Source organism: Seriola aureovittata, chromosome 18 (genome assembly GCF_021018895.1).
Source record: "Seriola aureovittata isolate HTS-2021-v1 ecotype China chromosome 18, ASM2101889v1, whole genome shotgun sequence".
Taxonomy (NCBI): Eukaryota; Metazoa; Chordata; class Actinopteri; order Carangiformes; family Carangidae; genus Seriola; species Seriola aureovittata.
Genome location: NC_079381.1, coordinates 22,582,501 through 22,592,500, shown reverse-complemented (window position 1 = coordinate 22,592,500; position 10,000 = coordinate 22,582,501). Strand labels below are relative to the sequence as shown.

The 10,000-nt window shown below is 42.3% G+C and overlaps 1 protein-coding gene across 2 annotated transcripts in view; it reads right to left on the bottom strand.

Moving 5' to 3' along the window:
* ttc28 (tetratricopeptide repeat domain 28) overlaps positions 1–10,000 on the bottom strand; it is a 108,360-nt gene that overhangs the window by 75,634 nt on the left and 22,726 nt on the right. The window lies entirely within an intron of this gene.

The following is a 10,000-nucleotide window of genomic DNA, read 5'->3' as shown; positions in this document are numbered from 1 at the left end:
GCAGCACTTAAAGACTGATTACATCAGGACACTCTGACCTTTCAAAATTAAACAATATTTTCAAATCAACTGGCGCTGGCACATTTTATAGCCACTGGTGGAGCCTGTTTGTTGAAGCTGTATTTCATTATCTTGGTCCTTTGGGACGTTTCCCAGCAAGTAGTTAATTCGTTAAATATGATTAATTCTCTTTTACAAGAGACTAGTGTAAACAGCATTCACTCGTTCACAAACACGCTGATAAACTGATAAACTGATAAACTACTGGATCATTGGCATGAAATCTTGGTTCCCAGAGGATGAACCCCCCCCCGACTTTGGTGATCCTCTGATTTTTCCATCTAGCGCCACCATCAGGTCCAACTTTTAACTTGTCCAACACTTTGGTTTATGACCATACCTTCTGCCTCAGTTGTACTTTGTGTTTAGCGCTAATTAGCAAATGCTAACATGCTAAGACGCTTACCTAAGTCTGCAAACATGGTAAACACTGTAGCGTCAGCATGTTAGCATTGTCTTAGCGGTGTTAGCATGCTGACGTTAGCATTAAGCTCAAAGCACCACTGTGGTTTTTGGAAAGAGAGAGAGGGAATTTATGAGGGATCTGATATCGCTATGGTTAAAATTAGGGCTGGGACAATTAATCTATTAGTCGATTGATATAGAAACTTTTTTGAGAGTCAATTTTTCAAGCAAAAACGTAACGATATTCGATGTTTTCAACTTCTCAGCTGTGAGGATTTGCTGCTTTTTAGTCTTCGTTACAATCATATGAAAGTTTTTATGTTTTTAACTGTTCGTCAGACAAAAGAAATTCTGATGGCATTTCTAATATGTTTGACATACCATCATCAGACTAATTGATAATACAAATAATCACTTGTTGCAGCCCTGGTTAAGATTTTTGGATGGATGGTTCGAGGGTTGTGGGGCTTTGTTACTTGAATATAAACATATGTTGGTTATTTTTGGGGGTATTTGCTGAAACCACTGACACTGTCCTAAAACAGGAACCACATGGCTGATCTGGGAGAGAACAAGTGGAGGCACGAGGAGAACCCAACACCTCTCTGTGCATCTCTGCGCTGAGGGTGGCAGGGAGGGCTGTTTGAAATGGGAGCTGGGGGTAATATTATTGTGGATCATGGAAGTTGAGAGGGCAGGGACACGGGGTCTCAGAGAAAAGCCTTCAGGATCCTTTACCCCGCATAAACAGAGACAGAAGGCAGTGAGACCCAACACCCAGGATCCCGCAGGGGCCGAGGAGAGAGGATCAGCGACGCTGGTAAAGGACTGTGAAGGTGCCAGTGGAGAGACTGAAGGGAAACTAATGGAGGATGAAACAGGTGTTAAATCATTTCTGCTTTGTCCATAAGGCTTTGTTTTTTGTTTTTTTTTAACACATAATGGACACTTAGACTGAAAGGTGCTTAGACACACGTGGAGTTTAACATCTGTGACCTAGATCGGTGGAACTGTTTGTTGTTACAGTATATCTGAAGATGCTATACAGTCTCTATGTGTGTGTGTGTGTGTGTGTGTGTGTGTGTGTGTGTGTGTGTGTGTGTGTGTGTGTGCAAGAATAAACGACAGAATGAAAAGGAGCAAATCATAGAAAGGAAATTCACGGTTACATGACAGCTGACAGAGTAATAGGCACCTATATGATGTAGCGGGAGCTGCTGATAATTAATGTGCCTTCACATGTCTCTGCTCCAGAGACTGTATCTCTGCACTAAGCCCGAACTGACACGTGCACACACCGACGTGCACACAGCTCTACAGGATGCAGCCGACCCTGTCGCCCAGAAATTACATTAATATATATTACTAATTTTCAAAAGCAAATACATTTTGGAGAAACATAGAAAGATTATGTTTTAATTGACACGATGAAGATACAGTATGTTGTTAATGTTGTTGCAGGTCGCGAATATACGGCGATATTGAATGTGACGGTAAAATGTTCACAGACAACATATTTGCTTCAGACTAAAATACCTGACTGCGACACGTCATCCACTTGTAGAGACTGATGGTCTTTTTCACCACCATCCTTCCCGAACCCCACAGACAGGACTGAAAATGCATCGCTTCCTTCATTCATAAAAACGTTACCTCAGAAGTTATACATTTATTTATTATATATTTATTATATAAATTAATGTTATGGCACAAAAAATCGGCACCATTAAACCACAACTTGTTGTTTTTTTAGGCGTTAGTTAATGAGCTCTACAGGCGCTAAAAGATGGATTGTTTTTAACCTTTGGACAGAGAGATACTAACTGTTTCCCCTTGTGCACAGTCTTTATGCTAAGCTAAGCTAACTGGCTGCTGGTTGAACAGACAAACATGACAACCATATAGATTTCTCATCTATGAAAATTGTCCAAAATGCCAAAGTAATTTTCTTGTGTCTTCGTCTCTAACTTCTTCATCATCATCATCACTGTTTGGATAAACCTCATCAGGCATCAGGCAAAGGTGAAATTCAAAGGTGAAATTCAAAGGTGAAATTCAAAGGTGAAATTCAAAGGTGAAATTCAAAGGTGAAATTCAAAGGTGAAATTTAAAGGTGGAATTGAAAGGCTTGCACGTCGTGGCTACAGTGAACGGCTGGTGAATCTGGACTGAGATGTGTTTGTGCGTGATGGTAATGGCTTCCTCGAATCAATACCAGACATTAACTTCACAGTGTGACAGTGAAGGTAAATTGTAGTGAAGGGTGAAGATCACCAAACACATTTCCAATAATAGGAATACACACACACACACACACACACACACACACACACAGTGCGAGATGTCTGCTTGTGTGCGACTGTCAGTCATTTAAAGAACAGCCTAATCTCCAGAAATAAACGGCCGAGGGGCAAATTAGATTTAGAGGAGAATTACCACTTCTGGCTCTGTGTGAATTCCTCACTGTGGCTTTAATTTGGTCATCAGCTGAGCGATAACCTCGGCTCTATCACTGCAAGCATCTCCGCTGACATCAGCTGCTGCTATTGTTCACCATCTCAATGAGAATGAAACGTGTGGTCAGTAAATATGAGCACGTGAGCTGGAACTGGGGCGAGCTGAGATCTTGTAATTTGTAATTTTCCTGCACAGCAACTGACGGCTAACTAAGCCCCAACCCTGAAGTTTCTACTGATCCGTCAACCTTTCCAATCAGTTAACGGTGATGACGACGGCGGGTTTACAGGTAAAATCCCTGATAATATTTGAAACAATGGAGTCTTTGATTTCAGACAGAAGGAGACAAAAGCTTCTCATTGTCGGCTGAAATAAAGACTGCTGTCAGCAGATTTTTATCAGCTGTAGCTAGCTACCAAACTAATTAACGCTAACTTGCTAAAGTTGGTGGAAAACTCCAACTCCAGCTGTAATTATAATTTAACAAGCAGTCTTATTTTTGAAAACTGGCAACACGTTCATATGCACTTGATGGTTACATATATGATTTCATGCTAAAAGGCTCAGGCTAAAGCTAACAGGTCCTAAACAAAACGTCAGCATTATACATGTAGGTGTACGTGGTCAGTCCTAATATTATAGTACAGTATTATCAATAAAAATGAAATATGAAATAGAAAATGTTGTGTAATGTTGGAAGCTAAAGTTACATTTATGCTTTGTTTGTATTTTATCTGATGTTTATGGAGCGTAAACCTCACCAGAACTAAAGCAGAGCAGCCGCTAACGTTAGCCTAAACTGTTAGCATCCAGGGGCTTTTCTCACACAACCTGTAACCCCTCATTATACAATGTAGTTAGCAAACAGTTTGCTTTGTGGCTTTCTGAAGCATAGTTTGACAGGTTACCACTGCAGGTGGTGAGCTAATTAGCCAGGATCACAGTAGAGCAGATAACAGTTTGATCCACTCCTCACACTGATGAACACTGTGTGGGTTAATGAATGGTAACAACATTAACACAGCGCCGGGACTCTCTGAAGATCTGAACTTCCTGCCTGTTGACGTTGGGTTTAGCTCTTAATGTTTCTAAAATAAATGAGACAACTGCTGCTTTATTTGCTTGTGGTGAGGAGCTGAGGGACACAACAGGCCCAGAGCATCAAGGTTGGCGGTGGTGATGTAATGCAGGTGTAAGTGGTCATAGGTGTGACTGCTCTTCTGACTGCTTATGAAACCACAGAACTTCCCTCTCTTTCAGGTCTGGAGTGAAGTTGAACTGAAGAAAGAGGAGAGACATTTCCACCTGTTTCTATTAGCAATGGATTACACTCAGTCGCGTCACACCACCTTAATTAGTTGTGACATGATAGCACTGATGCCTTTTCTCTGAAGACTATGATGAAACCAACTGCGATGACATAAGACGCCATAAAAGTTCATTAAATAAATCCTCTGCTTTCACTGCAAAAATAGACTTGAAACCTTTTTATGTAGGAGACTTTGATTTTAACAGCGGCTCTAACATCAGTCCACCGCTTTGGTCTCCACAACACTTCCAGCTTTGGTGACCGCCCTGCCTTTACATCTAGCGCCACCATGAGGTTGACATACTGGGCTTTGACTGAAATGTCTTGAGCGTTATTGGATCTATTTCCAAGAAATTTAGCACAGATATTCATGATGCCCAGAGGATGAATTCAAACTAGTTTAATGATTCCTACTTCTCCTCTACCACCAGCAGCAGCTCAAGTTGTTCCAGTTTTATTCAGTGAAGTATCTGAACTTCTGCCGGATGGATAAACATGGATGGGATGATTTATCCTACTGACTGATCCCCTGACATTTCCTCTAATACAACCATCAGGTTCACATTTGTGGTTTTCAGTGAAATGTCTCGACAACTACTGGATGGATTGCCATGAAATTAGGTGAAGATGTTCCCTTCAGGATGAACTGTAATAACTTTTAATCAGACTCAGCTGCACTTGTTTACATGTTAGTGCTAATTAGCAAATGTTAGCATCATAACATGCTCAACTAAGAGAGTTAACATGGTATGCATTACCTGCTAAACATCAGTCTGTTCACATGTTCGTTGTTAGCATGTTGATGTTAGCGTTTAGCTGAAAGTACAGCCTCAAACAACATGCTGCAGACTCCCTATGTGCTATATAGTGTGTAAATTTATCACTATATAGCTGATGTTCACATTGTGTGCATGTTAGAATGCAGCCTCCAAAAATATAAGCTTTCAAGCCACATCTCCAAAAATTCATCTTAGCACTTACCATGTGCACAATATCAAGAAGAAATCAACAATGGCAGCTTTACAAAGTTGCAGATGCTGCTCGTTGACAGCGTCTTTCAACAGTGTGTGTGTGTGAATGTGTGTGTAACTGCAGCAAAACACAAAAGGTATAAGTGAGGAAACTCCTTAACAGAAGCAGATACAACATATTTGCACATGGGGGGAATAGGGAGGAGAAAATATTAAATTTCTGTCTGGTAAGCAACCAAGCACATCACCCTGAGATCTGGTGACTGATATGAGGTTTGACAAGTATCTGCATCAGTGTGTGTGTGTGTGTGTGTGTGTGTGTGTGTGTGTGTGTGTATGTGTGTGTGTGTCTATGGGCGAGACTGATGACTGAAGGAGGTGAGAGGGGTAAAAAAAAACAAAAAACATTTTTTTATTTCATTATGCTCATACATCCCTTGTCCTTGTCAGACAATGTGACTGACTGTCATCTGCATCCTGCACACTGAAGTGAGTTGTAGAGGCAGAGAGCCCCTAATTCAGTCTCCCAAAAGACATGCTGGCATCTGCATAGCCCCCCCCCCCCCCACACACACACACACACACACACACACACACACACACACACACACACACACACACACACACACACACACGTAACATACAGCTCACAAACATAATACCAGCGCTTGAACTAGCACAAAAAGTATGAAAGTATGTAAATGTGTGACCGAATAAAATATTTTGTCACAGATTTAAAACAAAAACCGATATTTAATATGCAAATGTGTGGCCTATGTTACTAACATGTCACAGTGAGACTTGTTAGACTCAGGCCCCCTGTGTGAGGTGGCGGCCTTAAGGGACAGCACTGACTCCTGCTGTGTTGATATGAACATCAAAGACAAACTGACTGCTACAGAGAGCCGAAAACCTTCACATCTGTATTAAAGAAAGTCAGTTTCAAACAGCAGCGCACACTGCTGCCTCTACGCTGCCCACCCTGACAGCGGCACCAACACAGCAACGAGACACGGCACTTGGTGGTAAATATAAGCACAGGTAAGTGAACTGTCTACGCTCGCTGCCATTACATGAATGTTTTACAGCTGCATGTGGCTTGGAGAAATCACGACTGATTCCAGTTCACTGCAACACAACAACTGACAACAAGACTGCACCACACTATCTTTCTTCAAGCAACGTCTGCCAGCTGAGAGGAGCCTCTGCAATCCCACCAGAACCCCTGCGGTGAAAGCAAAACTTAACCTTTCATACTTGTACATTACATCCGTAATATACGTACGATCAGAGACGGGAGGGAACGTTCTGCATGTATGTGACAGTTCACATGAGACGCTCTTCTCTCTATTGTTGTTAGACACACTGTTGATCTCAAATCACACACACCCCTCAGACGCCATCAATAATGCAGCAGCTGGTTTTCTGTGTGTGTGTGTGTGTGTGTGTGGTTGTGATTTGTTTATGCTCATGGCTGGTGCCAACCTCATTGTTTTTTCATGAAAACTGTAAACTGCATATTTACAACCTGTTACAAGGAGCAAACAAAGGAAAGACGGAGGCATCGAGACACCACAGTTATGCAAATAGCACCACAGTAGGAATCTGGGGTCATTAATATACACTTCATCTCCATATTAGTGTAATGGAAATATAATGAAATTCTATCTGACTCATATATCTCTTTGATTCAGCACGCAGTATCACAGCAGCACAGGCGCAATAATATAATATAACATACAGCAAAAACCCAAAGCTACCAAACTGGCTGGCCTGTCTGACAGCTCGTCTGTGACGAGATAATAAAGTCAGCCTTGACCTTTGAACCTTGACCTTCTCCTCAGAGGCTGGAAGAAATGTTTGTCACAGGGGCCGAGAGCTGCATATCTTTATCAGGTCTCTATCAGTCTTATTCATCCCTCTGACCGTCATCATCACTCTGCCTCTAAACACACACACACACACACACATCACTACACTGATACACACACACACACACACACACACACACACACACACGCACACACACACTACGTGAACGGCACACAGATACACACACCATATGTCAGGAAAGTCAATTTGATGGAGCACTTTCCACAGCCAACATGGCTACTAAACACACACCTTGGCAGTGATGAATGTAGTGGCTTGTTGTGTATGTGCATGTGTGTGTGTGCGTGTGTGTGTGTGTGTGTGTGTGTGTGTGTGTGTGTGTGTGGGTGATGATGATCTCAGCTCTGTTGTGCTCGTGCTGTTCACCTGCATTATTGACTCATTTATAGCTGCTGTTTTAGAACTGAAAGAATGAATCCCTACAGTATAATATAACAGTATTTATAATGTACTTCAGTCTGTGCAATTAAAAACAACAATAAAAACCCTCTAACACCATCATACAGTAATAAAACACGATTTCAGTTTCTAATTAACTGGCAGCTGTCCGTTAAAGCAGATGATAATTTGACCAGCTTATTTTTGCTGCCACAATAAAACACACTGGAAGGTGTCCTGATAAATAATACATCCCCATCTTCAGGTGTTGCTGTTGTGTTTGTAAAGAGTGAACACACTCGTCTCGAGCATGTTTTAAACAGCAGTAAGAGCCAGGCTGTGAGGCTGTACTGATGCACAGCGGTGCTCTGAACAACATGCTAACACTAAGGTTCACCATTAAAATGTCATGAACATGTTGATGATCTCAGTTTAGAGTTTTTTTCTGGAAAGTTGGGGGGGTTTATAAATCTACTTTTATGCCACCATAATAAATAAATGAATATAGGACTCAGAATTTAATTCCTGCGAGTGTAAATAATATTTATTTTACAGTTCCATTATTCCCTAACCATTTACCACTTCCTGGCACGTTTCCCGGAGAGAACTGTCTGTAATCTGGTATTAATTATTAGCCGGGCATCTCGGTTCATTTTCGATTTCTCAAGGACAGTTATCACCTGTCACAGACCGACCAATCAGAGCAACGAAACATGTGACTGAGCGCAGAGTGTCAGAAAAATGTGCAGGTGTTTTTTCTTTTAAAGAAAATACACCGTCCAGCTGGTTTTATACTGTCGCGGCGGCGGAGTCAACAGACCTCTCTGCATCAGCGGCAGTTAACGAAATGCTTTATCATATAAAACCCGCCCCATTTTAGATAAATGGTTGTGATTGGCGCCGATCAGACCAAGCCCCGATGTGAATACACATGAGCTTGACAACCGGTGTGGTTTCCAGGGAAACTAATTAAAGGAGAAAAGATACAGATTTCTGAGTCGGTTGTTTTAGTTGAAACTAAGTGAGGTGACTTTAGCAGCAGCTGTTGATTTCCAGAAGAACTGCCTCAGTCAGATAAATGCAGTATTTCTAATCCTGGCTCCGGTCCTGGACTCAGTGAACGCTGGGATGAGCCTGATACACGCGACCCTGAAGGTTCACACCGGGTCTGAAACCAGCCGGCGACCTTCTGCTCCACGTTCAAGGTGAAACTGACATGTTGTGCAACAACACATGGACAACTGCATCAACTGTAAAATATCAGCCCAAGAGGGGATGTCAAGATCACACACACACACACACACACACACACACACACACACACACACACACACACACACTCATACGGTGAATCCATTAATTCCAACAAAAATCAATAAGCTTTCCCTGTGGCGAATGAGGAAATGATATAGGATGGTAGGAAGGAAGAACGTGAAGAAGAAGTTACAGAGCACGCAGGTGTGTACCTGACTGTAAAACAACTATCACGCGTTCACCTGAGCGGCGGCGGCAGCAACCATTGTTTTCCAGATGAAGAACCATTTTTCCACAAAGACAAAGCAAAACAACAAAACTGACTAAACACCACGAACAGAAAGAAAATAAAAGGACATTCGGACATTTCACTCTTTTTCTCCTGTTCTGGAGTTTCAGCACAGACGGTTAAATCTTAAAACACTGGTGCGGACAGAAGCCGATTTCCCATTAGACACACAAGCTGTTTTCAGATTTATCAGCGTTTAGCGTGAACACGGTCTGAGTGTGAGATAAAGTCTGCAGGAGTGTGGCTGCATCAGTCTGTGTGGCCTCCAGGCGCCCACCACAAATGAGACCATTCATCTTTGCTACCATACATGGCCACTAACACTGTCTCTTTCTCTGTCTCTCACACACACACACACACACACACACACACACACACACACACACACACACACACACACACACACACACACACACACACACTGCTGTCTAATCTGTTCATTCTTCTCTGCAGACACAGCAGGTATTTCACCTGCTGTTATTTCTGCGTTTCACACTTCCTGTGCACGGGTGCAGCGTCCAGCGGCTTCATATCTGCTTTGTTCTGGATTTACGGAGTGCGTTGTTTTTTTGAGGCTACCACGGCAAACCCTGTAAACTCATCCAAATTAAAATAACGCAATGCGCTGTTTGTCCTTTCCCTCCGGAAACAACTCGCAGAAGCGTTTTCTGACCTGACGCCACCGTCGGGAGGACGGCGTTATTTACTCTGAGCCGAGCAAAAACAGTGACAAATCGCTGCTGTTTCCTGAGGCGACAGCGCCGTGGTTACGGTTTGGTTTGGTTTAGGCAGAGAAACGACTTGTTCAGGCTCAGAGAACCACCGTAGATTGAGTTCAAATAATCCTCACAAATGACAAATTTACACCACAATCCTTCTTTTTGCAGATACATCAAGTATCAGCATATTTGAGACTTGGCAGATGTGTTCATCAAAAACATTTCCTGCTTATGTTGATAAAAACAAAGAGACAGGGATTAGGAG